This window comes from Ovis aries, chromosome 8 (genome assembly GCF_016772045.2).
Source record: "Ovis aries strain OAR_USU_Benz2616 breed Rambouillet chromosome 8, ARS-UI_Ramb_v3.0, whole genome shotgun sequence".
In the NCBI taxonomy this organism is placed as follows: domain Eukaryota; kingdom Metazoa; phylum Chordata; class Mammalia; order Artiodactyla; family Bovidae; genus Ovis; species Ovis aries.
Window position 1 is genome coordinate 9,621,629 of NC_056061.1, and position 27,288 is coordinate 9,648,916.

Here is a 27,288-nt window from a genome sequence, read left to right on the forward strand (position 1 = left end):
TTCTCCTCAAATCATGTAGTTGTCTCTTAAAATCATTCCTAGAGCTAGGGAGAGGAGAAAGAGAGTGTTTTAGATATGAAAGGGCATCTAAACCTCTAGGTTAATATCTCTAGAGCTGGGATATCAATGTTATCATTACATCAATTATGTGCTAACAAAAAACATTCGATTTGAAATCCAATCCCTTACTAATTGTCTATGTATGAGAAAGAAACGAGGACCCACATTTTTTAAAGCGCCTAGTGCACTTGTATTTTCTTCTCTATAAGCAGCAGCAGATGGGCAAGGGGAGATCTCAGATACCTGCAGATAGGTTATGTGCGCGGGTTAAACAGGGCGTCATTAGTAACGGCCTGAACTCACACATTAGCTCCATCACTGCAGCTTTCTCTGTTCCTTGGTCCACTTCCTGCCACTTAGATCTTCAGATTCTCACTGGGCTCATCATCACTGCCCAGTTCTCTCTGTTCCAGTATCGCTCAACCCTTTAAACTGATGCCAGCTTTTCATAAGCATCTCATCACACTTCCCCCAGAAATCCTAACATGGCTCTTACGATTAGGAGAGAGAAAACTCTAGCTGGGGAGCTTTGTACTTCCTTTGTAACCTAGCAGCAAAAAAAAGAGTGTTGTGTTTTGTTTTCAGAAATTGGCATTATAAAAATAAGAGTTTTGTTCTATTTTGATAAAATAAAAATAAATTATAAAATTGAATATGTCTTAAATTTCTCTTAGAGCCCATTCTTCCATCTGAGATTTGATGCTCTAATTTCCATGTCACGACTGGGACTGACTATATAACTTGCGGGGTCCACTGAAAAATGAATATGCAGGGTCCTTGCTATAAAAAAGTTGTCAAGAATTTAATTATTAAAAATTTCGTGATGCCAATTCAAAAGGACACATGCATCCCAATATTCATTGCCACACTATTTACAATAGCCAGGACATGAAAGCAACCTAAGTGTCAGTTTAAAGCAACAAAGGTAAAGAAGATATAGACTATGGAATATTAGTCATAAAAAGGAACAAAATCGTATCATTTGCAGAAATGTGGATGGATCTAGAAACTGTCGCACAGAATGAAGTCAGTTTGAAAGAGAAAATCAAATCTCATGTATCAATGCATATATATGGAATCTAGGAAAATGGTATAGATGATCTTATTTCCAAAATAGAAATAGAGACACACAAATATGGACACTAATGGGGAGAAAAGAGGAGGTGGGGTGAATCAGGAGATTGGGATTGACATATATACCGTATTGATGCTATGCACAAAATAGACAACTACTGAGACTCTACTGCATAGAATGGGGCGCTCTACTCAGTGCTCTGTGTGACCTAAATGGGAATGAAATTCAAAAGAGGAGGGAATATATGTATACGTGTAGCTGATTCTCTTTGCGGTGCAGTAGACTAACATCACAACACTGTAAAGCAACCATATCTCAGTACAAATTAATAAAAAATAAAGAAAGAAAATAATTTCAAGACACCAAGAGCAGAACATTAAATCAAGGGTGGGGCCTTGCTAAGCTTAGAGTCTTGGGTAGCTGCACAGATCGCAGGCCATGAAGTTGGCTGTGATCATGACTTTACAGCTCCGGCTTCTCCTGTGACCGACTCTTTTTGTTTCCTGAGAGCAGCAATCTGGTTGACCGAGACAAGCACTTCATTCCAGGGTGTGTCACTGGTTGCTGGCAAGCCTACTCATTGGAGGGCCCTTGGTCAGTTCAGCGTGTCAGGACCAAGCTATTGTGTGTGACCAGAGTGAGGGGTTTGGGATGGGGGTAGAGAATGAATCTCTGAGCCCAGGGTGTGTGTGGCCACCGATGCAAGAGGGACAGCGGAGCGGGCAGTTTTCCTTAGGACGGGAGGTGAGTAGGCAGGCAATCACTGACATCGTTGGTGCAAAATAGAAAAACGTACATTTCCAATTTGAGCCTGACACCTGTGCATAAAATGGAGTCATAATATTTCAGAGGGTAGTTTGGAGGGGGGCAGGTAGTGTGTGTGAGTGTGTGTGTGTATGTGTGCAAATGAGAATAGTGGCCTAAACAAATGGGATGCAAAGCTCCAACAAATCATTGCTGTGGCCATTGGAACTAAGGAAGCTTATACATAGTGGAACCTGATTTAGCATCTCAAAAATGTATGTGTGTGGGACTTCATGGCGATTCAGTGGATAAGACCCCACACTTCTACTGCAGGGGGCATAGATTTGTTCCCTGGTCAGGGAACCAAGATCTTGCAGGGCATGCAGAGCAGCCAAAAATAATTGGAAAAAAAAAGTCTCAAAAAAAGAATCCCTCAAAACATATGTGTGTGGCATGCAGGCCGTCAGGTTGTTGTACATTCCGGTGTACCCAGGATGGCTCTCACTGTGAATAAATAACCCAGATTTCATGTGCTGAGGGCGGACATGCACCAGGGATTGCATCTTTGTTCAGATATACAGAGGAAATTGGTACTAGAACTGAATGAGAGCCAAGGGACGCTCTATTTAATAGACTGTGGCTTGTGATATTTCTAATCTGTTGATAAAAGAACATGTTCCTACAGAAAAAAAGGATTTTCTAATATTCTCCTGAGAAAGGTTAAATCGTCCCTTGATTCTGTCAGTAACTGGAAGTGACGTCCCAATCTGGTTTATTATCATTGTGACCACACCAGTCTCTCTTCTAGGTTTAAAAAACTCATTTTCGTACTTTTTTTTCCCCCTGAGGATTTTTATCTACTTGATGATCTTCTTCCAATTTAACTACTGAATCTAGTCATGGGTTTTGAATTCCAGGCCTTATCTTTTGTCATCTTTATCTTCCCCTTTCCTTTGTCTAATTTAAGTAAAGTTTTATCTCTGTACAAGAATTTAAGTTGATCATATGAAGGATTTTGAAACACTGAATAGTTTGAATTTCAACAGTGATATCAGTAGTTTTTAATGTTCAGGAACTATTCCCCCGAGTATGTGTGAGACTGTGTGTGTATATGTGTGTGTGTGTGTGTGTGTGTATGTAAGTGTATTTAAAGAATACTTAGATTTACAAAAGTATAAGAAAAAGTTCAAATTGCAAATGCCAAGACTTATGTCAAGTAGAAATTTCTACACAGTCCTAAATGTGAATACATTGTGATACTCACCAAATTAATTACTACCAAGAAACTTTCACATCATTCAGTTCAGAAAAAGAATCAGGAAAAAGCAAGTCTAAAAAACAATGCTTTTGGGGGTAAAAGACTTCTATGATAGAGGATTTCACAGAGGTGAGAGTGGTTGGTCGAGCTGTGGATGTCCACTCCCTTTGCTCTCATGATCGCAGGCATGCTGCTGCTGCTGCTAAGTCGCTTCAGTCGTGTCCGACTCTGTGCAACCGCATAGACGGCAGCCCACCAGGCTCCCCTGTCGCTGGGATTCTCCAGGCAAAAACACTGGAGTGGGTCACCATTTCCTTCTCCAATGCATGAAAGTTCAGTTCAGTTCAGTTCAGTTCAGTTGCTCAGTAGTGTCCGACTCTTTGCGACCCCAGGGACTGCAGCACGCCAGGCCTCCCTGTCCATCACCAACTCCTGGAGTTCACCCAAACTCATGTCCATTGAGTTGGTGATGTCATCCAGCCATCTCATCCTCTGTCATCCCCTTCTGCTCCTGCCTTAAATCTTTCTCAGCATCGGGGTCTTTTCAAATGGGTCACCTCTTCACATCAGATGGCCAGAGTATTAGAGTTTCAGCTTCCACATCAGTCCTTCCAATGAACACTCAGAACTGGTCTCCTTTCGGATGGACTGGTTGGATCTCCTTGCAGTCCAAGGGACTCTCAAGAGTCTTCTCCAACACCATAGTTACCAAGCATCAATTCTTCAGCACTCAGCTTTCTTCACAGTCCAACTCTCACATCCATTCATGATCACTGGAAAAACTATATCCTTGACTAGACGGACCTTTGTTGCCAAAGTAATGTCTCTGCTTTTGAATATGCTATCTAGGTTGGTCATAACTTTCCTTCCAAGGAGTAAGTGTCTTAATTTCATGGCTGCAATCACCATCTGCAGTGATTTTGGAGCCCCCCAAAATAAAGTCTGACACTGTTTCCCATCTATTCCCCATGAAGTGATGGGACCAGATGCCATGATCTTCATTTTCTGAATGTTGAGCTTTAAGCCAACTTTTTCACTCTCCTCTTTCACTTTCATCAAGAGGCTTTTTAGTTCCTCTTCACTTTCTGCCATAAGGGTGGTGTCATCTGCATATCTGAGGTTATTGATATTTCTCCTGGCAATCTTGATTCCAGCTTGTGCTTCTTCCAGCCCAGCGTTTCTCATGAAAGTAAAAAGTGAAAGTGAATTCACTCAGTCGTGTCCAATTCTTAGCGACCCCATGACCTGCAGCCTACCAGGCTCCTCCGTCCATGGGAGTTTCCAGGCAAGAGTACTGGAGTGGGTTGCCATTGCCTTCTCCAAATCACAGGGATAGTGAGCTTTTATCTGCATAATCCCATTATGTGCAGGGTGCTTCACTTTGCCTTCCTGATGACTTACATTTGCCAGAAACACTACACTTAGGCCGCAGATTGTATTAGCAGCTACATTTCCAAAATCTGATGGCAGCCTCAAGCAAAAAAGATCTTGCTAACTACCCTCCAAATACTCATCTGAAAAATGTGTAGGTGTGTCTAAGTGTGTCTGTATGCACATGTCGCTGTGTGTTCATGTACTTAAGCCAGGACACTGGAAGAAACCAGTTTCTTAACATTCTTTCCTAGGTGGAAGCAGTTTCAAAACCTTTCTGTCTTTTTGAAAGTCAGCTACTGCACAGATAGAAAGCTCATGTACTTAGAGAAAATGGAATTATAAACAGCCTTAGGACATGACACTTTCCCTTCTACCTTTCAAAAATCAATTTGAGTCTCTAACTTTCCATTTTGGTACAACATTCTAGGACAAGGAAAGAAAGCGTAAGAAAAGTTTTTTCAATTTCATAAATGTGGTAAGGAGTATATCAAAATGCCTTCAACGGTTCTCAGTGTGGGCACAGGAAGACTTTGAACCCACATGTGCTCTAGTGCTCTGAAGGGTTCAGTGGGAGAGGATATTATCATAGATTTCAAAAACCATTCATCTCATGAAGGACAAAACTGAATATATTTACTATTAAGAGAATTTACATCTTTTTCACCATGCAGGTGAAAGTTCATAGAGCCATATTTTAACTGTTATTGTCCAGGAACAATGAGAAACAACATTTTCCCATGTGCCCAGTTTGGGACCAGCAGGATTTTGAGGTGTTTCAAGATATTCCTGTTTGAATTTTACATAGCATTGGTAGAACCCTGGTTCTCTGAAGATCAAAATTTCCTTTTGGATTATGGCTAATATAACCAGATGTTCTCTTTCCCTAGGAGAGTCATGGTTTGTCTCTGGTATCTTGGTATCTCATTTGATTTAGTATTAGTCTGGAATGCATTAGAAGCTTTTAATTGGTGCATTACTATTGTTGATAACAATAAACATTGCATTAAAAACTGCATTAAAACAACCCAAGCCGGAGTTTAATATTCCTCGATTTGGTACGTCCAGCTTCTGATATTCTCATCTAACCACATGTAAAACATACACGTAGTGATCATAGTTCACAATTAACATGGGGTTAAATCTGAAGGATGACCAGTATTTCATCTCTCCTTGGCCAACCTTTTCTCTAGCAGGATGTAATCAATACTCAAACAGGAAAAGGAATACGTCAAGGCTGTATATTGTCACCCTGCTTATTTAACTTATATGCAGAGTACATAATGAGAAATGCTGGGCTGGAAGAAACACAGCTGGAATCAAGATTGCCGGGAGAAATATCAATAACCTCAGATATGCAGATAACACCACCCTTATGGCAGAAAGTGAAGAGGAACTCAAAAGCCTCTTGATGAAAGTGAAAGAGGAGAGTGAAAAAGTTGGCTTAAAGCTCAACATTCAGAAAATGAAGATCATGGCATCTGGTCCCATCACTTCATGGGGAATAGATGGGAAACAGTGGAAATAGTGTCAGACTTTATTTTTGGGGGCTCCAAAGTCACTGCAGATGGTGACTGCAGCCATGAAATTAAAAGACGCCTACTCCTTGGAAGGAAAGTTATGACCAACCTAGATAGCATATTCAAAAGCAGAGACATTACTTTGCTGACTAAGGTCCATCTAGTCAAGGCTGTGGTTTTTCCAGTGGTCATGAATGGATGTGAGAGTTGGACTGTGAAGAAAACTGAGCACCGAAGAATTGATGCTTGTGAACTGTGGTGTTGGAGAAGACTCTTGAGAGTCCCTTGGACTGCAAGGAGATCCAACCAGTCCATTCTGAAGGAGATCAGCCTTGGGATTTCTTTGGAAGGAATGATGCTAAAGCTGAAACTCCAGTACTTTGGCCACCTCATGGGAAGAGTTGACTCATTGGAAAAGACTCTGATGCTGGGAGGGATTGGGGGCAGGAGGAGAAGGGGACGACAGAGGATGAGATGCCTGGATGGCATCACTGACTAGATGGACGTGAGTCTGAGTGAACTCCAGGAGTTGGTGATGGACAGGGAGGCCTGGCATGCTGCAATTCATGGGGTCGCAAAGAGTCGGATAGGACTTAGCGACTTAACCGAACTGAACTGTGGTCCATATAATCAGTTTGGTTAGTTTTCTGTGATTGTGGTTTTCATTTTGCCTGCCCTCTGATGGATAAGGATAGAGGCTTATGGAAGCTTCATGGTGGGAGAGACTGATTTGGGCAGGGGACTGGGTCTTGTTCTGATGGGTGGGGCCATGCTCAGTAAATCTCTAATCCAATTTTCTGTTATGGGTAGAGCTGTGTTCCCTCCCTGTTGTTTGGTCTGAGGCCAAACTGTCAACACATACTTCTACCAGAGACTACTGGACACTCATAGGGAAGTCTGGGTTAGTCTCTTGTGGGGTCACTGCTCCTTTCTTCTGAGTCCTGGTGCACACAAGGTTTTGTTTGTGCTCTCCAAGAGTCTGTTTCTGCAGTCCTGTAGAAGTCCTGTAATCAAATCCTACTGGCTTCCCAGGTCAAATTCCCTGGGGGTTCTCAGTCCCTTTGCTGGATCCCCAGGTTGACTTCCCTGGTGGCTCAGATGGTAAAGCATCTGTCTATGATGCGGGAGGCCCAGGTTCGATCCCTGGGTTGGGAAGATCCCTTGGAGAAGGAAATGGCAATCCACTCTAGTACTATTGCCTGGAAAATCCCATGGACAGAGGAGCCTGGAAGGCTACAGTCCATGGGGCTGCAAAGAGTCGGACAGGACTGAGCGGCTTCACTTTCACATTCAGGTTGGGAAATCTGCTGTGGGTCCTAGAACTTTCAGTTCTAGAAAATTCAGTGTGCGAATTTCTTTGGTATACTTGTCTGCAGTTTGTGGGTTCTCTGCTCAGCAGCTCTATGGTGAGTAATGCTGCGTGACCCAGGTCTAATGCAGCCAGAGCCCCTGTCTATGTGGCAGGCTATTGCTGACCCATGCCTCTGCAGAAGACACTTAAACACTCAAAGGCAGGTCTGGCTCAGTCTCTGTTGGGGCTACAGAGCTCCAAAGAATAGCAAAGAGAGATAAGAAAGCCCTCCTCAGTGATCAATGCAAAGAAATAGAGGAAAACAATAGAATGGGAAAGACTAGAGACCTCTTCAAGAAAATTAGATACCAAGGGAATATTTCATGTAAAGATGGGCACAATAAAGGACAGTTATGGTATGGACCTAAGAAAAGCAGAAAATATTAAGAAGAGGTGGCAAAAATATGCAGAAGAACTATACAAAAAAGATCTTAATGACCCAGATAACCATGATGGTGTGATCATTCACCTAGAGCCAGATATCCTGGAGCATGAAATCAAGTGGGCCTTAGGAAGCATCACTACAAACAAAGCTAGTGGAGGTGTAGGAATTCCAGCTGAGCTATTTTAAATCCTGAAAGATGATGCTGTTAATGCATTGCACTCAATATGCAAGCAAATTTGGAAAACTCAGCAGTGGCCACAGGACTGGGAAAGGTCAGTTTTCATTTCAATCCTAAAGAAAGGTAATGCCAAAGAATATTCAAACTATCATACAATTGTACTCATTTCACAGGCTAGCAAAGTAAAACTCAAAATCCTTCAAGGATGGCTTCAACAGTACATGAACTGAGAACTTCCAGATGTTTAAGCTGGATTTAGAAAAGGCAGAGGAAACAGACATCAAATTTCCAACATCCATTGGATTATAGAAAAAGCAAGGGAATTCCAGAAAAAAATATCTACTTCTGTTTCATTGACTACGCTAAAGCCTTTGACTATATAGATCACAACGAACTGTGGAAAATTCTTAAAGAGATGGGAATACTGGACCAGTGTAGCTGTCTCCTGAGAATAATGTATGCAGGTCAAGAAGCCACCATTAGAACCAGACATGGAACAATGGACTGGTTCAAAATTGGAAAAGGAGTACATCAAGGCTATGTATTGTCATTATGCTTATTTAACTTCTATGCAGAGTACATCATGAGAAATGCCAGGGTGGATTACTCATAAGCTGGAATCAAGATTGCTGGGAGGAATATCAACAACCTCAGATATATAGATGATACCACTCTAATGGTAGAAAGTGAAGAGAAATTAAAGAGCCTCTTGATGAGGGTGAAAGAGAAGAGTGAAAAAACTGGCTTAAAACTCAGCATTGAAACAACTTAGATCTTGGCATCTGGTCCCACTGCTTCATGGCAAATAAACTAGGAAAAAGTGGAAACTGTGACAGATTTTATTTTCTTGGTCTCAAAAATCACTGTGGACAGTAACTGCAGCCATGAAATTAAAAGATGCTTGCTCCTTGGATGACAAGTATGAGAAACCTAGATACCGTATTAGAAAGCAGAGACATCAGTTTGCCACAAAGGTCCATATAGTCAAAGCTATTGTTTTTCCAGGAGTCATGTAGAGATGTGAGAGTTGGACCATGAAGAAGGCTAAGCACTGAACAACTGATGCTTTTAAACTGTGGTGCTGGAGAAGACTCTTGAGAGTCCCTTGGACTGCAAGGAGATCAAAGCACTCAATCCTAAAGGAAATCAGCCCTGACTATTCATTGAAGGAACTGATGCTGAAGCTCAAATACTTTGGCCACCTGATGCGAAGAGCTGATTCATTCGAAAAGACCCTGATACAGGGAAAGAGTGAAGGCAGGAGGAGAAGAAGGTGACAGAGGATGAGATTGTTGGATGGCATCACCGACTCAATGAGCATGAGTCTGCACGAACTCTGGGAGGTAGTGAAGGACAGGGATGCTTGGTGTGCTGGAGCTCATGGGGTCCCAAAGAGGCAGACACCACTTAGTGACTGAACAACAACAATAACAAAGAAATAACCATTGTTTGTGACTCTATGTATTGGCTTTTAAAAAAACTTTCTGGAATAAATGTTTTATGTTTTGAAATTATGTTTTTGGAACATAGGCATCAGTGTAGCTCTGTTGAAGAGCTGGCAGACCGCCAATATGGAACATTAGTATTTATATTTGATTCACATAGCAGTTTCCAAAGAGCCCGCAGTGCTTTAACATATGTTAGACTATTTATCCTCATCATTCCTAGTGAAGTAGATTTTAAAGTTCTTCATGTCTATTTTATAGAGACTAAGTCTTATGCTTCTTGTACTTCTCCAGAAAAGTATGTCTAGTTATTAAAATATCTTTTACACATTTTGATTAATCATCCTGAGAAAACAATTAATTTCTATGCCAAGATTATCCATGTAGTTTATGCTATAAAATGGCAGATATACCTACCACCTTCTCTCAAATATCTCTGACTAATAGCCTACCCCAGCAATATTGCTAAAGAACACATTTTTGACACCTGGGACAGTCTATCCCCTAAGTGCCTTACTTAATTTTGTTCAAGGTATTCATTAATCACCTGAAGAAATATTTATTAAGGTCTTCCATTATATAAGAATTAGTCTTTGTACTGCAAAATAAAGCGTGAATCTGAAACTGAATTTAATCTAGCAGTGTTTATAGTCTCATGGGAGAGACATCTCCTTTATGTCTGCAGTACTGGCTAGAAATGGAAAAGAGATGAGAAGGATAGATGAATCACTATGGAAGTTTAGATGATCAAGTCCTTATTACAGCTTCAGACTTTAATCAGAAGTCAAACTTGAAACTTCCTTCCTCCCTAATCCATCCAAGCACCTACATCTGAATCAGGAGAATTTGGGGGATACAAGTAATAGAAGATATGACTGAAAATGTTCTAACGGTAAGAGGATCCCCCAGTTCACATAACAAGAAGTCTTGGGGTAAGAAGGCTCCATAAATGTTAATTCAGTGGCACAGTAGTATCACCGGCATCTCTCTATCTTATCACTGCATCTTTCTCAGCACAACTTTAGGCACATCCTTCTGATCCTAGATGACAGAAGCAGCTTTAGGCACTGTTTCTTTTCATACCAATGTCTGAAGGTAGGAACAGAGATTCAACCTCTCTCTTGTGTTTCTTTTTAAAAACTAATTACTTCCCTGGTGGCTCAGACAGTAAAGCACCTGCGGGAGACCCGGGTTGGATCCCTGGGTCAGGAAGATCCTCTGGAGAAGGAAATGGAAACCCACTCCAGGAAAATCCCACAGACGGAGGAGCATGGTAGGCTACAGTCCATGGGGTTGCAGAGTCGGGCATGACTGAGGGACTTCTCTTTCACTTTTCACTTTTAACTTTCATGTAAGTTCCCTCCCATTAGGCTTTCTCTCACATCTCACTGGTCAGAACTAGGCTGTAGACTCTTTCCACACCAATCACTGGCAGCGATTAAAGAATTACTATGATTAGCTTAAAGTGAAAATCGCTCAGTCGTGTCTGACTCTTTGCGACCTCATGGACTATACAGTCCATGGAATTCTCCAGGCCAGAATGCTAGAGTGGGTAGCCTTTCCTTTCTCCAGGGGATCTTCCCAACCCAGGGATTGAACTCAGATGTCCCACATTGCAGGCAGATTCTTTACCAGGTGAGTCACAAGGAAAGACCAAGAATACTGGAGGGGGCAGCCTATCCATTCTTTAGGGGATCTTCCTGACCCAGGAATTGGACTGGGGTCTCCTGTATTGCAGGCGGATTCTTTACCAATTGAACTAATCTAGATTCCTTTTCCCTAAGAATATTGTTATGCAGCAAAAGGTGAATAACTAAACAATTTTAGGTCTCTCCTAGCCAGAAAGAATTGGGTGAGGGAAAGTTTGGGGTAGGTCACCAAAAAAATGTCTCTTACACTATCTGTAAGCTTGCTGTTTCTCCTAACTTCCCTATTTTGTTTCTTGGTGCCACCAACCTCCCTCTTACTTAAAGGATTCAAAACCCTAAACTGATTTTTTGATAAGACTCTTTTCTATTGTCCTTGTATCTTGAGAGTCCCTTGGAATGCAAGGAGTTCCAACCAGTCAACCCTAAAGGAAACCAACCTTGAGTATTCATTGGAAGGACTGATGCTGAAGCTGAAGCTCCAATACTTTGGCCACCTGATGCAAAGAGTCAACTCATTTGAAAAGCCTGGATGCTGGGAAAGACTGAAGGTATAAGGGGAAGGGGGCACCAAAGGATGAGATGGTTAGAGAACATCACTGACTCAAGAATTTGAGGAAACTCTGGGAGACAGTAGAGGACAGAGGACTTGGTGTTACAGGGTCTAAAAGAATCAGACACGACTCAGTGATTGAACAACAACAATATATCTTATTACCAAGCATCATAAAGATTAATGCCTATGTCTTAAAAATATTTGTGTGAAGGTCCAGTTCTGAATTTCAAGTACCTAGAGTGCTATAAAAATCTCTCAACTAGGGAGAAGCAGATGAATACATCATTATCCAAACTAGAATGTTTTTGAGATTGAAATACTATGCTATTAATGATTCAGTTCAGTTCAGTCACTCAGTCGTGTCCAACCCTTTGCGACCCCATGAATTGTAGCACGCCAGGCCTCCCTGTCCATCACCATCCCCCGGAGTTCACTCAGACTCACGTCCATAGAGTCCATGATGCCATCCAGCCATCTCATCCTCTGTCGTCCCCTTCTCCTCCTGCCCCCAATCTCTCCAGGCAACAGAGTCTTTTCCAATGAGTCAACTCTTCGCATGAGGTGGCCAAAGTACTGGAGTTTCAGCTTTAGCATCATTCCTTCCAAAGAAATCCCAGGGTTGATCTCCTTCAGAATGGACTGGTTGGATCTCCTTGCAGTCCAAGGGACCCTCAAGAGTCTTCTCCAACATCACAGTTCAAACACATCAATTCTTTGGCGCTCAGCCTTCTTCACAGTCCAACTCTCACATCCATACATGACCACTGGAAAAACCATAGCCTTGACTAGATGGACCTTAGTCGGCAAAGTAATGTCTCTGCTTTTGAATATACTATCTAGGTTGGTCATAACTTTTCTTCCAAGGAGTAAGCATCTTTTAATTTCATGATTGCAGTCACCATCTGCCATGATTTTGGAGCCCCCAAAAATAAAGTCTGACACTGTTTCTACTGTTTCCCATCTATTTCCCATGAAGTGATGGGACCAGATGCCAAAAAAAATAGGTGTCAACTACAGTCAACCCAACACATATTCATCCAGTCCCAACAATGTTTTTGAGAACCATTTTTTTTTTAACATTACCCATCTTGGATTAGCACATTGTTTTGTATGTACCAGTTTCTCCAGTTCAAGCTTATCTTGCCACAGTATTATTCTTTCTGGAGCCCAGCCATGAGCATGCCTATGCAAAAACTTTCAATAGCTTCCCTGTACACATGGCATTAAACACAAACTGCCTACTATAGGATTTACGGATTTCCCGTAACACAGTCTCAAATTAAACTTTACTGGCTTGTCTCTCGTTATTTCCCAAACTATAAACAAACTGTCAGCTATATACTACCCTTCGACCGAAACAAGGTACCTAGAGTTCGACTGTGCCCATGCTCTCCCAGCCTCCGTTTGCTTGCTAATGTGGATTCTTCCATTTGTAATGCCTTTCCCTTCCATGCCAGCATCCTACTCATCACTCCACACAATAGCAAATGTATCTCTTCTTTAATGAATCAGGCGTGAGTTTGTGTTCTTCTGTTTGGACATCTGTTATGGTTATGGTTATGGCGATCATGTCTTCTGAACCAAGTTCAGACTTGTGACCTGTCATGGATTCCGACAATGGGATGGACCCCAAACTGATTGTATTGGACCTTTTATTACAGTTGAATTTGTTGATTTACTTACTATATCACAGGCTCTGCAGTGGAAGAAAATGGGTCTTACATTGGACTGGTACATTATTTTACATGTATCAGCTTCTCCATAAATATGTTTATAGAAATTTCCCTATAAATTAACTAGGACCACACAGCTATCTCATCTCTCTAACTGACTTAAAAAATCTATTATAACATGAAAATAATAACAGTTTTATCTGTTGGAGCAATGAGAACTGAGTAGATAGGAGACAGGAGACGGGAGCAGGCCAGACTTTTTCTGTGTACATTTTTATCCTTTGATGTTTGAGTTAGTTACATGATTTCCCATTAAAACTTAATTTAAAAGCTTAAAATTCTAATTGGCAAATGTGCCTTCTTAATAAGGGGTTTACATTTAATTTTTCTTCTTAAATACATTTTCATAAGTAGTCCAGTATTCGTGGGAATTTTGCACATAGAATTGATCAGAGTTGGCATTATCATCAGCAGACATAGTGGAAAAGAAAAACTGATTACTTATTAAATAGTCAGTTATAGATGATCAAGATAGAAGGATACACTAGGAAATATAAAATCAAAGACTTAAAATATGGAGATTTTCTTGCAAACATTCCCAAGGGAACTTAGGATGGAGCCACAATACCCACCACTGAATCATCAGATGGCCGCCAGCCCCAGCAGTGCAGCTTGAGGAAACTCAGGATGAGAGAACAGGATACTGGCCCCTACAGCTGAGGTGCACATCAAAGGAATGATTTCAGTGAACCCAGACTCTTGCCTTGCATCTTCCCATTTACAGAAAAACACTAAATTCCTTGGCTTGAGATATCTGGTTTTCTTTTATGAACGGTAAACTTCTATTCCAACTGTCTGGCTTTGCTGCAAAAACTGGCATTCCTTCCTTCCTCTTCGGAACAGTTTTCTCAGTTATCCGAGATGCTGTGTCCTGGGCTTCAGTCCTCAGATTTGTCCACCTGATAAAACACAGCCCTCAACTTTCAGGTTGTGCATTTTTTTCTTTCAGCTGACGGGGGCACCACTGGTGGTGCCAAAAGACACCAAGAGCTCCCATGTCATTTACTCTCCTTCCACATTGTGCTCATGAGAGTTTATGAATCTTGTAGATCTAGTTCATTTACTTTAACCACATAAAGGTTTGCCATTAATGAATAAACCACAATCTGTCCATAGCCCTACTGATGGACCACAAGCTTGTTTCTTCTGCCTCCTGTTGTAACAATGTTACAGTGAACCAGTCTATATAGGTTGCCTTGGGCACACGTGAATCCGCCCCTGGGATGGAAGGCCAAGTGCGTGGGTCACAGTGAAAATAGAGTACAAGTGTCGATATTCACTATCACTTCTTTGCAGGTCTTTCAGGGACCTACAGAGATAAATATGTTCACTTATACTGGGTGGTCCTGGGAAGGTAGGAAGGCTCTTCTTTCCCACTGTATCTTGAGAGGTTATAGACTTGAATATGTCAAATGCACACCCCCACAGCCTTCTACTGACCTTGCAAGAGTCAAGGTTGTTCCCATGCAGTCTGCCATCTGCCCACATCTGGCTTCACTGCCCCACCTTAACACTCCAGAGATGGCTTTCACACCATCTTTTTGAAAAAGAAAAAAATATGATGGGAGTAAATCCCAGAGTTTTTGGTGCTCTAGCTGGTTAAAGGAAGCATAGTCAAGCAAGGGACAGATCAAATATATTGGAAGTGTGCCACTGTCCTCCTTTGTGACCATGGAAAAGTCGCTTTGCCTTTCTGTGGCTCCATTTCCTCATTTATGAAATTAAAGCACTCTTATTCCTCTTCTTACCAATTTAAAAAATAAAATACCTAAACACATTAACTAAATACACTCAGTATTTTTAACCCTTATTTAGAACTGAGAGAATAGTCACTGTTTACATACTGACTTCAACCATCAAAGGTTGTTTTTGCCAACACGAAAGTCTCAGGCAACTGTGATTTTTGTAAGAGAATAGACATATTGCTGTCACTAACTTGAGCAGTCTTGCAAAGCCTTTCTGTTTTATTCATCTATGTTAATCTTCAAATCTTTCTTAGGAAATAGTTTCTGTCATATTTATATATATATATATATATGCACATTCCTAGTAAGGATTAAAGTTGTGATAACTTTATATACCGGACAAAGAATTTTACGGACTAAGATTTCCTAACCTGCAAATGCTTATTTTAAACAAGCAAATCATTACACATTTTTGATTCTTAAAAAAATCACTGAGAGGGTTTCTTTAAATTTCATTAGATTTTTAAAGTCACTGTTGATCACGGCATACAATATTTCTAGCCACAGTTCTCAGAAGATTCAATATCCATGAATGTCTTAAAGGTAAAATTGGTCATTTAATGCTATTTTTTCAAGGTCCAAATAAAACTTTCAATAGGTTGAGACCAACTTCCTTTCTTTAGAAACTGAGTAACTGCCAGCCTCAAGGAGGTAACCCCTACATCATTTTGGTTGCCAACACTTCACACAAATTAGCTTATCAGATCATAGTTGAGATCAGGGTCCTTCCAGAAATGGGACTATGAAAAGAGGTCCATGACCCCAGAAATTATTTCACTACAGCAATTCAGATTGGAGTGTTGCCAGAGGTATTCAGCAGGTGGAGGGCAGCATGTTGGAGGCTGAGCCCATGAGGAGGGGGATGGAGACTTTAAGGAAAAGAGATGATGTTAAAGATAAACTTCACCTGCTTTTGAATGTTGCCGCTTCTGAGAAAAGAAGACTGGAGCCTTACAGGGTATCTTACAGCCCAAGCTCTGGATAATCTAAGCAAGTTATAGACCTTCTTTAAAAACCACTGATAAAATCTGGGAGTATAACTCAGTCATGCTAACTATTCGCTTTCAAACCTGTGTGTGTGTTTGTATGTGTGTTAGTCGCTCAGTCACGTCTGACTCTTTGTGACCCCACGAACTGTAGCCTACCAGCCTCCTCTGTCCACGGAGTTCTCAAGGCAAGAATACTGGAGTGGGTAACCATTTCCTCCTCCAGAGGATCTTCCCGACCCAGGGACTGAAACCAGGTCTCCTGCATTGCAGACAGAGTCTCCACCATCTGAGCCAGCAGGGAAGCCTGTGAGTTCCTAGAAGAATATTCTGAACAAGAGGTTGAGAGATAAGGATCCTGAAGGAGAGAGAATGGTAACTTATACTTTATCTTTTTAAGTTGCAAATACCATTTCTGTTTGAACCATAACTTTTTATAAAATTGGAAAATAAATCATAACTTTGGGGGCTATGTTCACAGGGTCATATAACAGGTCTTTGTTTAATGCAACTTGGGAATTGAGGAGCTAAAATTTAACTCTTTGAGGGTGTGAAGGAAGATTTTCCCCCTGCCTTTCCATCTAATTCATGGAGATTCTGTGGTCTGGAGTTTTTTAAAAAGCAAATAAATTTAAGTCACATTCTGATCTATTAGAGCCTTACCTAGGAAGAGGTCTTGAATTCTACTCAGCATCTTTCTCTGCATTTATTAAACTCAGAGGTGCCCTAAAATATTAATAACATTTCTGTGTTGCAAGTCCAAGACAAGACTGCAAATTAGTGCCCTTTGTTCTTATACCCTGTTAACACCTAAATACTGCACAGACTTATTGATATACAGGACCGCGGGCTACTCTCACAAGACTGCAGCGCTGAGAGTTTTTCTACTGCTGAGTTGAATTCCAGTTTGCAACAGAGTACATCTTTGACTCTCAAGGATTTAACATTCTTAGCTTCAGGCATTACCAGTAACCCCGAAGGTCCCTGAAAATATAACAGTTTACATTTCACTAAGATTAGAATAATTTTTAAATTGAAGGATAGCTGATTTACAGTGTTGTGTTAATCTCTGCTCTGCAGCAAAAGTGATTCAGTTATACACACATATCCAATTTTCTTATTCTTTTCCATTATGATTTATCACAGAATACTGACTATAGTTCTCTGTGCTATACAGTAGGACCTTGCTGTTTATTCATTCTATGTATAAAAGCTTATACCTGCTAACCCCACCTTCCCAGCCCATCCCTCTCCAGCCCCCTCCCCTGTGACAACCACAAGTCTGTTTTCTATGTCTGTGAGTGTATTTCTGTTTTGCAAATAGGTTCAATTTGCATCATACTTTAGATTCCACATATAAGTGATATCACTAAGATTATAATGTGAAAGCACATGCTTCTGGCTGATAGTGGGTGAGCTCAAAACCACCCAAAGACTGTGGTTTCCCACTCACTGTCACACTTTGAGAACACATCTACATTGACCGGAAACTATTTGGTGTCGGGTACATATGAGCTTAAACCAGGGAACACGACTGGGACCAGAGTGACCCAAAGTCATTCTCCCCTCTTTCAGGTCCTCTCCTTCCCGCTTTGCCACCTCTCTCCTGCCTCTAAGCATAGCAGGAAGGCATCTAGTGAGGGAAATCTGACAAACCAGTTAGTGATTTTGCTTTACCTCCTAAGGGACATTTGCACTTGAGCAAGGACAAGTAAAAAGAGCAGTGTTTACCCAAAGAAAACAATTCCTAGTGGATTAGAATTTCAAACCAGCTTCAACTAAGTTATGGGAATTATTTCACTGCAAATGGTAATACGGATGGTGAAAAAGTTTCTCGTGGCCATGACGGCCTTACAAAGTGCTTGAAATTTTTCTATTAAATAAGTATTTCTTGCTAAAAATGAGTAGGTCTTTTAGGTCAGTGATTTCGATATGTTTGATGTGCAAACATGATTGTATATCACACTCTCCTACAGATTTCTTGAAAAATATGGAGATTCTGTGTTCCATTTTGGACCCAGAAATCTATTTTGTTCATGAGATTTTCCAAAGGTTTGTAAGAACCATCTTGTGGCTTTGTTGAATCTTCTCTGTTGTATGTTCGTCTCATATTTTATTTATTTCTGTTCTCATATTCACTTTTTCCTTCATTCTGCTTTCTTTGGCTTTATTTTCCTATTTCTTTTCTAATTTCTTGGGATGGTTGTTTGGTTAATTAATTTTCAGCCATTCCTTTTTTAAATAGTATTGGTTGTAAACTATACATTTCCCTCAAAGTTTGACCTTTGATATATTCTGCAAGTATTAAAATGTAGTGTTTTCAAGATTATCCAATTAAAAATATTTCCTAATGCCCAGATTTTTTGTCTATTCAATTCATAAACATGTATTTCTTCATAATCAGGCATGTAGAAACAATATTGCTTTCCTTTACACTTTTACTACAAGCAATAGCATTGTGGTCTAAGAAAACTTGCTGTATGAACTCAGTCCTTTGAAATTCGTTGAAAATTTCTCTCTAATGTCCACAGACTGTTTTTTATCTAATTTTGATATACATTTTAAAAGTTCCTGGGACTTGTCTGGTCACCCAGTGGTTGACTCCGAGCTCCCAATGCAGGGCAGGGACCAGTCCCTAGTCAGAGAACTAGCTCCCACTTGCTGCAACCGAGTTCATGCACTGCGATTAAAGATCCTGCACGCTACAACTAAGACCCCATGCAGTCAAGTAAAAACTTAATTAATTAAAAAATAATAATTCTTGGAATTCCCTGGTGGTCCAGTGGTTAAGAATCCGCCTACTGATGCAAGAGACAAGGATTCAATCCCTGGTCTGGGAGGATTCCACCTGGTGCAGAGCATCTAGGCTTGTGTGTCACAGCTGCTGAGCCCGTGCTCTCCAGCCCAAGAGCCGTAAACACAGAACAGAGAGCCCGTTCTCCAAAAGAGAAGCCCTAGCTCATTGCACTTAGAGAAAGCTGTCACACAGCAACAAAGACCCAGCACAACCAAAAATATATAAATTAACCAATTAAAAAAAGAAATACAGACTGTAAAAGATCTCAACATGTTAAAGGACAATTTCTGTCTACTAATTTTAACATCTGCCATTTCTAGTTTGTTTCTTTTATTTGCTAGTTTCACTCATATTGCATTGCTTTACTTTCTTGTGTGCTTTGTTATTTTTCACTGTGAACTACGCACTTTTTTTTTTTTTCCTGGAAAATCATCTGTGTAAAGTTTTTAAAGCCTACAATAAAATAGTTCTTTAGTAAGCTCTTTTTTTTTGCTTTTGCCATGTGTCTTTATCAGCTCGGGACTGGTCTAAACTAAATCTGGGCTTGCGCATTCTTGGGTTATTCAAGTGACATGATTTTGGGCTACAAATCTGCAGGAAAGTCAGCTTGTAGTTGTAAACCCCCAGGGATGTGTTCCCCTCCTGTCCTTCACCATTCCCTTTGCAGCCTCTTATGGTATGGTGATGGTGAGTCAGGTTGACTTCAAGTTACTGTTCCTCTTAAGATACAGCTTTTTGGTGGTGGTGGTTTAGTTGCTAAGTCAAGTCCGACTACTGCGCCCCCATGGACTGCAGCTGCCAGGTTCCTCTATCCATGGGATTCTCCAGGCAAGAATACTGGAATGGGTTGCCATTTTCTTCTCCAGGGGGCCTCCCCAACCCAGGAATCGAACCCAGGTCTCCTGCACTGCAGGCAGATTCTTTGCAGACAGAGCTATGAGGGAAGCCTCACAGCTTTTTGGGGTCCCAGTGCAATGAGGACCAATCTCCTATTAAATATCCCAATTTGGATGGATCCTCGGGATTTCTGCCCCCCTATAGAGCTGGCTTAATAAAGATAGAAGCTCATTTTTGCAAACCCTCTATGACTTTAAACAGCTTCCCTTCATTTCCATTTCTAGGTTGTGACTTTACTGCCTTGTCAGCTCCTAAGGGATCTTAAGAAAACTAAAAATAATATTAAAATTTTGAATTTGCTTTTCAGTGTGAAAAATGATCTGAATAACCTAACCTGTCATATGACTCCAAACAAAAGTCATCATCTCCATTTGTTCAGCCTGGCCTTTCTACAGAGCAGAGGACATGGCTGTCAGCAGGTCCGCATCATGACAAGAACACAAAAAAGTGACCCTCTCCTGAGCTCAGTCTGAAACATATCCTATGAATAGACTCTGATGGCCTCACCATAGCTGGGATATAAGGCACTGGACCAGGGACAGAACCTACTGCCAGAAGGAGAGATGGGGATCTGGGGAGAAGGAAACAATAGCATCCACTGTGCAAACACATTCCCAGGTGGCCCTACTGGTAAAGAACCTGCCTGCCAGTGCAAGAGAATAAGAGACAAGGGTTAGATCCCTGGGTTGGGAAGATCCCCTGCAGGAAGGCATGGAAACCCATTCCAGTATTCTTACCTGGAGAATTCCATGGACAAGGAGCCTGGTGGGCTGCAGTCCTTGGGGTCACAAAGAGTTGGACATGACTAAAGCAATTTAGCATGCACACATATGCAAATACTAATTCTTTTATGGTCACCACGGCTTTCACTCTGTTTTACCTGAAGAGAACAATCTCAGGGAGATTAAGCAACTTTTTCAAATTCGTTTGAATTGAGCTAGAGTTTGAGTTGGGCTGAGGCCAACTGCAACCTGGGCATCTGACTCCTTACTCCCTGATCTTAACCACTGCACCCTCCCACCAGGCTCTCATCCTTTAACTGGCCACCATCCTGTTGGTCAGAAGTCTCATGTCCTGAGCCCCGTTCTATTAGAGACACAGCCTTAGCAGACATGTGGGGACAGAGTCCAGGGAGGGGTGGGCATCAGATGAGCCTCACCACATTTTGCAAGCTTCCTCCTCCTTTCAGGATGGGTCTGCTGTCCTACTGCCTCTTGGGAAGGTAAGTAAATGTAATTTAAATAAAGCTAAGCTTTTTGTACTGCTCTGCATTCACCCTATGCCCAATCTTGATATACCATCACATCCCCCTCTCCAAAAAGGTACAAGCCCAACTCCAAAGAGCATTGAAAGAATTACAGGCATTCCTGAGGTTTCAAGGGGCAGAAACAGCTTACAGGGGGTGTGCAGCACATACATCACAGCAGGGACGCTGAAAGGAGCCTTGCGATCTCTCTGTCTCTCCCCGCCCTCCTCCAAAGTTTGCATAGAAAGTCTCCAGCTTCTCAGGCAAGCTGCTCCAATCTTTTAGCCACCAGCTATATCAAGTTCAAATTCATCTTCCTGATGTCTCTATCTACATACCTTTAGTGTCCTCCCTGATCCTGAATCTCCCTTCCCAGACAGCTTAAGCCCATTGTCACGTAGAACTTTATTCTCCACTTTTTTTTTAAAAAATTTTTTGACATGGACCACTTTTCAAGACTTTTATTGAATCTGTTAAAATCTTGCTTTTTAAAAAAATGCTTTGGGGTTTTTTGGCCTCAAGGCACGTGGGATCTTAGCCACTCAATCAGGGATCGAACCTGCACCCCTGCATTGGAAGGTAAAGTCTTAATCGCTGGATCACCAGGAATGTCCCGACTTGTTTGTCTTTAAAAACCTTTTTCTTGGAACAGTTCAGTACACTGAGCCATTCAGTAAAGACTTAGCAGTCAAAGAAATTGACCAAGGATGGAAAGAGAGGGTGGAGAGAAGGGAAGCTTGCACATACTTTTAACTTTAAAGTTTCTTTTCTGCTTTCTTCCAAGTTGTCAGTGTACTTAATATAGGGTTCTCAGGAGTAGAAGATGAACCTAAACAATACTTAGCTTGAGGTGAGAGCAGAGCTTAAAAGAATCTACAGCAAATGATCTGTCTTATGAGAATGGACATTTTCTGTTTAGACACTGAAAACACTTCTTATTTCAATGTGTTGGGTAGGATGGAATTGTTCTTTGTCCTTCAGTGTCTTTGTTTGTTCCCAGAGATAATGTCCCTGTAAAACACTGTGGCTAATCTAATATTGCATGCTTTCTTAAACCCTGGATCCTTTACGACCAGCTGCCATGTAAGGTGATTCAGGATCTGTGTACAAATAATTTCAACAGAAGGTCTACTGATGATACAATGACTTGCAGACACGCGGAGTTTAAGTCAACTGCCTCCCAGCAATAAATCAAATGCTCTGATAACTGGCCTGGCAGTTTTTCATCTTGAATTTCCATTTTACTCACCAGAAATATCTTTTGGGGAAAGCTTTTAAGTGCTTTTGAAATGAAAGCAAACCAAATTGGTTCTTTTGCCCAAAAAACCCCAGACTTTGCTTATTTTTTTAAAAAGAAATTGGTTGGATTAATTTGAAAATTTGTCTTGATCTTTGTGTTTTTTGCTATTTTTATCACCTATGTTAATCCCTTAAGATAAACATAAAGCCACAAAATGAGGTTAACAAGCTACCACCACAAGAAAGCACAAAACAAGAGAGACTTGTACAGATAAAATCAGATTTCACCCCATGCTCCAGCCTCTCAAGCACTCACACTCAATCTCTATGGCTATCCTTCTCCTTTCCTTATACCACTAACCATGGCTCACGTTATTAGAACACACACACACACACACACACACACACACACATCCCTATATCTCAAATAGTATGCCTTACTTTCCCTGGCAATATTGGACTTCATTGGTCCAATAAGACTAAATGCTATGACTCTGCACTCCTAATTCAGGGGACCCCAGTTTGATCCCTAGTCATGGAATTAGATCCCACACACTGCATCTAAGAGTTTGCATGCCACAAAGACAGACCCCACGTGCTGAAACTAAAAAAAAAATGATCCCACATACCCCAACAAAGATCAAAGATGCCAAGTGCCTCAACTAACAGCCAGTACAAATAAATAAAAAATTTTTAATTTTATAAAAAATTGGCAATCTTCTTCTTCTTAATCGCACATAAAATAATTATGTTTTATAACTGACAGTGTCATATATTCAGTGAAACATGGTGCTGAACTGTACCTAATGACAAGATATTCATGCAGAGTTTAGGGGAATCTGTTAGTGTAGTTTAGTTAAAAATACAAAGATTAAGTGATCAAATGATAGAAATTGAGAACCTGGAATGGGGGAAAGGCATTTCCTAAACATTAATGAAATCAGAGTTACAATTCAAACAGTAATATTTATTGAGCACTTTCTATCTACGAGGCACTATTCTTGGTGTCGTGGACATAGCAGTGAACAAAGTAGCCTTTGTGGGCCTTACATCATAGAAAGGGAAACAGATACTATATTCTAAAAAATGTATAATGTGAGAGGATAATAAATGGTATGGGAAAACAACACAAAGCAGTCAGAAATAAGGTAGGGGAGGGAGTGGAGGGAGACTGCTATTTAATTAAATTTAAATTAATTTAACTATAGTTGATTTGCAATATTGCATTCGTTTCAGATCAGCTTCAGATTTTTCTATTATAGGTTATTACAAAACATTGAATATAGTTCCCTGTGCTAGTAGGTTCTTGTTATTTATTTTATATATAGCAGTGTGTATCTGTTAATCCCATACTCCTAATTTACATCCCCTACACATTTCCCCTTTGGTAACCATGAATTTGTTGTCTCTGTTCATGGGTCTGTTTCTGTTTTGAAAGTATGTTGATCTGTATTTTTTTTTTAGGCTCCACATATAACTGCTATCATATAATAATTGTTTCTGTCTTACTTCACTTAGTGTGATAATCTCTCGGTCTGTCCATACTGCTGAAAATGGCATTACTTCATTCCTTCTTATGGCTGAGTAATATTCCATTGTCTACGTAGATCGCATCTTCTCCCTCCACTCATCTACTGATAACGGGAGAACCCTATTTCAGGAATGGTCAGGGTGGTCTTTCAAGAGGTGACACACGCTAAGAGAAGGAAGCAAGGATGTCAGTTATGTGCCTCCTGGGAATAGAACATTCCGGAAAAGGAGGACACATGCTGGGAATTTTGAGAACAGATGAGAGGCTAGTCTGCTGTAGTCAGTAAGCATGCCTGAGAGTTCTAGGAGGTGAGGCCAGAGGTTTAATAGGGGTCCCATTACCTAGGACCTTAGAGGTCAGTATAAGGGTTTGGCTTTTATCCTGAGTCATGTGACAGGCTGTTAAGAGTTTTAACCAAAGAGTGTTATGGCTCAGGTGTGGGTCTGTGAGCTGCTGTGTGTCGGGCAGGCTACTGGAGGAGAGGAGTTGGCCAGGACGAGCCCGTAAATTACAGTAAGTGGGTCACTGTGGTAATCCAGGTGAGAGGCGGTAGTCGCTGAGAACAGGGTTCCAGCAGTGGAGGGGCTAGCATTCTGGACACATTTCAATCGTGGATCTGCCAGGATTCCCTAACAAATCAGATATAAAATGTGGAAGAAAGCAGTCAAGGAGGAAGGCAAGATTTTTGACCTAAGTGGCTAGTAGAATGGAGCTGCTGATCGACTAAGATGGGGAGGATTGTGGAGAAATTGTTTGGAGGAGAGAAAAACCAAGAGTTCATCTTGGACATATTGAACTAGGGCTACCTACTAACATGTAAGAGGAGATGGTGAGAAATGAGGGAAAAGGAAAGACAGAAATGTAAATAAGGAGACTTTAACATACACATGGAATTTTAGGATGTATGAAGTCTCCTAGGCTCCAGAGTAAAGGTATGGTTGGGAGAGCTGGGAAGAAAGGCAGAATGCTGGGGCAATCCCATGAGAAGAATCAGGGAGATGAGGACGAACCAGCTGAGCAAAGGAGAAGGAACAGTCAGGAGACAGGCTGGGAACCAAGACAAAAAAGCACCCAAGACTCCAAAGGAAGGGAGGGTTTCATACGAAGGCAGTAACAACTTTGTGAAATTCTGAAGAGACAAGTAAGATATGGGCTGAGTAAGATATTGTACCTGGAAGCTAGACCATCATTAGTGACCTTTACAGAAGATGATTCAGTGGAATATGAGGACCAAATTCTGGTTTGAAAGAGTTAAAGACAGGCTGGGTGGAGAAATGAAAACGAAGATGGAAACCAGCAATTATAAACTACTCTTTAAAGGGATGCAGACATGGGAATGTCAGCTGGGAAAGGATATGGGAACCATGAGAGGTTTTGTGATGTGTGTGTGTGTGTGTTTATTTAAATAGGAGATACTGCATATTTATACTCAGTAAAGAAGGGTAATCAGTCTCCGTTCTTAGGTTCTTTTCCCTACTCTCTAAACGAATTACTTAATGCAACTGGGGAAGAAGGATACAATTGATATCAAAACTTAACATCCTTTCTGAGTTAAAATCTGAAATGAATGTTGTTTATACCTCTATTACTGACTTTCTTACATCTCTCAAAGGGATCTAAAGAAACCAATTTTTTCAAATATCTTGATCTGCTTTGTTTCTAAATAAGAAATGTATGTGGAGAAAATGGCATTTTTTTTCTTCCACTTTTAATTAGAAATACAAAGTCAAAGAGTGTTTTGTGCAAGAAAGATTCACCTATTTCCATATTAAATCATATTAACAACAGAAGCATAAGGTCTTATTCTAAAACAGATATAATCCCATCACTATGCTCCCCCTTTTTAGTGTCAGAGCTGACAGATAAGCTAGTCTCATTAGAAACAGGTAAGAGTCTCCAGACATCTGTTATATATAGTTAGACTGCTGACAGGAACCCTAAACCATGGACTCTATTTATTGCAGAAGAGCCAGAGCAGATTAATGAAGATTCTCATCCAGTGGTTCACGGCCCTGGCTGTACCTTTGACTGACCAATGCCCAAGACCCCCTCCTCCCCTTCCCAGGGCTTCGGAGTCTTTTCAGTCTGAGTTGGCAATGCAGACCTGAGTATGTATTAAAACAGCCTCAAGTGATTAGAATGTTGGGTGGGAGTTAAGAACAGCTGCCTAGTATGGAAGCTTTTCACCTTGAGGAGAAAAACAAACAAACAAAAAAATCACAGCTGATGATGATGAAAAGGCTTGAAGTCTGATCTGATCTCAAAAACAGAACACGGGAAGTAACCACTCCACTCCACCTGGAGTGATCTCCTCCCACCACAGAGAGCACCTCCTGTCATTTTGCTTGAGGGGCAGCTCCAGGCGTTGCCCAGTCAACTAGGGACAGGGTGACTTGCCTCTGTAGGTAGGATGTCTCTTCCCCGTCGAGTGACTGGGATGACTGTTGAAAGTCTCAGAGCAGTCAGACCACATAGGTTTTTCTTTGTTCTTTTTACTGCATTTGACAGCAGGGTACTAGGAAAAGCTTAGCAGTCACAAAGCTTATTTTAGGTGTTTGTTAAGAGGGAGAGCACATCTGAGAATAAGAAAACACAAAGAGAATAAGAATGAGAAACACGAAACTCAGCTGAAGTCAGATCTCCAGGGGCAAACTCGGCTTCAAATGCCCACATAACTTAGGGAACAGCAGAGTTTTTGCTTGTATTTCTGGATAATTATGTCTGTTTTCTGTTTTGCTGATGATAGGAACAGACTAGGTTTTTTCCTCTGGAAAGAACAGAATACCACAATGAAGATCCTGGACTAAAGGCAACCTTTCATCCTTTTATTCTCCCCCAGAAATTTGACTTGTAGGACAAAATACCAAACAAAAAACTCATCAAAACAAAAACAAAGACCAGAGTTTAAAACACAAAAATGCACCCTCAGCTTCACCACCATGACTTAACAGTTTTTTCTGCTACTTGATTTGTTGTTTATACTTGCAAATACATTAATAGAAGTGAAACTATAGAAGAGACGCGTTATGGTCTTTCGTCTACCATCCGTGTGTTTCCAGCTGCATTTCAGATGCACAGAGTTGGATTGATATCATCAATCATCTTCGGCTGCCTTGGGGAACATCACCTTCATCAGTTAATCCATGGTCCCTCCTTATGAAGTTTAGATTCTTGGTTAGTTCCCTTCCTTTCAGATCCTTGTGCTTTGTTCCACCACAGACACCCAGGCTTGTACATTTAAAGTGTTTCCTTCCAATATAGATTCTCTGCCTCTATTAATGTGCATATCTATCCCTGAATAAAGTATACTGTTTACTGGAAGTGTGTTTTAACATGTATATTAATGGTATCGAGCTATATATCACATTCAGCTTTTGAAAAAGCCACTCAACATTATGTCTTAGAGAATTCTGCACATTAATATACTTAGTTTTTATTTCTTTTGACTGCTGAATAGTACTCCATTGTTTGCTTATATCCTATTGTAATCTTTTTCAATAAAATGATCATAATTTTCATTTCAAT

At 40.9% G+C, this 27,288-nt stretch overlaps 1 non-coding gene across 1 annotated transcript; it reads left to right on the plus strand.

Moving 5' to 3' along the window:
- Positions 1 to 7,111: 7,111 nt before the first annotated feature.
- Positions 7,112 to 7,183, plus strand: TRNAH-AUG (transfer RNA histidin (anticodon AUG)). The gene has a single exon. It is a non-coding gene; the product is annotated as a tRNA-His (tRNA).
- Positions 7,184 to 27,288: the final 20,105 nt, after the last annotated feature.